The sequence below is a fragment of the Nannospalax galili genome, unplaced genomic scaffold (genome assembly GCF_000622305.1).
Source record: "Nannospalax galili isolate Female #2095 unplaced genomic scaffold, S.galili_v1.0 scaffold639, whole genome shotgun sequence".
Classification (NCBI taxonomy): domain Eukaryota; kingdom Metazoa; phylum Chordata; class Mammalia; order Rodentia; family Spalacidae; genus Nannospalax; species Nannospalax galili.
The window spans coordinates 653,147-654,548 of NW_008344644.1; the positions used below are offsets into that span (position 1 = coordinate 653,147).

At 52.5% G+C, this 1,402-nt stretch overlaps 1 pseudogene; it reads right to left on the reverse strand.

Moving 5' to 3' along the window:
* Nucleotides 1-434: 434 nt before the first annotated feature.
* The window catches only part of LOC103740320, a 115,735-nt pseudogene continuing 114,767 nt past the window's right edge, over nucleotides 435-1,402 (reverse strand).

Here is a 1,402-nt window from a genome sequence, read left to right on the forward strand (position 1 = left end):
TTACGTGGACATCCCTGGAACTTTGGGGATTTTTCTAGCAGTTTTAAGATAGAAAAAGTGGGGTGAAGTGATGGTTCCCACGAAAACGTTCCTAAGATCAAGATCTTAGGGGATTTTGCTTGGATTCCAGCACAAACCTTCCCACAAATTTAAGAGGCTGGCGGCCGTCCTAATGACTCTTAAGTGGCCATTGCGTCACCAGATTTTTTATATTAGAAAGACATCTAGATGGAGGTCTTTTGTCTACACCTGTACAGGCAGTTGGAGGTCGCTAGGGGGCAGAGGGGCCTTTGGTTAATGTCAGGGAGTGGCCCTGACCAGAAAATGTCAGTTTCTTCCTCTGTCTCTAACATTCTCACGTGAAGACTTCAGACTGGAAAACAACAGGAGGAAATTAGAAGAGATTTTTATGCCCTCCTGGTGGGGAGGGATACTCACGAATCCTGCGTTTCAGTGGGTGCCAGCTGCTCGCTGGCATGAGGTTCAGAGGCCCCATGTTGGGTGCCAGATATGGGGCGCGCGGGGATCTCGGGGTACCAGCTACCAGCTTGGCACCGGTCCCCTGTGCGCACCCTGGAGCTGCGGGTCTGGTCGTGCACCGCGTCACTGTCCGCCGCTGGGGTGCTGAGGTGGCGGCGGGTCCCGCAGCGCGTCTGTGTTGCTGGCTCTCTGGCAGGTCCCTGCTTCTCCGCCACTTCTCTGTGGGTCTCTGCTGCCCAGGCTTGCCCGGCCGAGTTCCACCCTAATTTCACCCGTGCACTTCCTTAAGATGCGAAATCCACCGGCCGCTGGATCACGTGGGAAGGAGCGGGGCGGCTAAAGCTAGGTGTCTGGGAGTCGACTTACGAAGAGACAGCTCTCTCTGGGAAGGCTGGATCATAGGCAGTAAGACACAGGACTCAGCTCAGTCTCAGTGGTACAGCCTTTATTCAATGACTCTGCTCGGCTCCAAGTCTTGGTGATCAGCTTCAATTCTAGCTCCAGCTCCAGCTTCTGCTCTAGTTTCAGCTTCAATTATTGAGGGGAAACCAGGAAACTTAAACTGTGGGGGCAGTGGTAAAAGGCTTTAGCTGACAGGTACTTTGTGGGATGCCCTTATTTACATATGGAAGTGGGCTCCTGCCATGCTGCCAGACTGCCTGAAAATCACACAGGAAAGGCTGGTAGGAACAAAGCCGGAGGCCATGTTTATGGTAGGGCATCTGTGGAGGGCACTTCAAAAGATGAGTCAGGAAGATGCCAGGAAAGCACCCTATTGATAAAAGGAGTCCCTGCATTTGAAGCCAAGCCCATGGGCTTTCCGGACATGAAAGGACTGCTACTTTACACAACAAGGGTCCCCAACATCTCCTCCTCTTTGATTTAAATATGAAGAAGTGCCATCACCAGCCCTAAGGGCCAA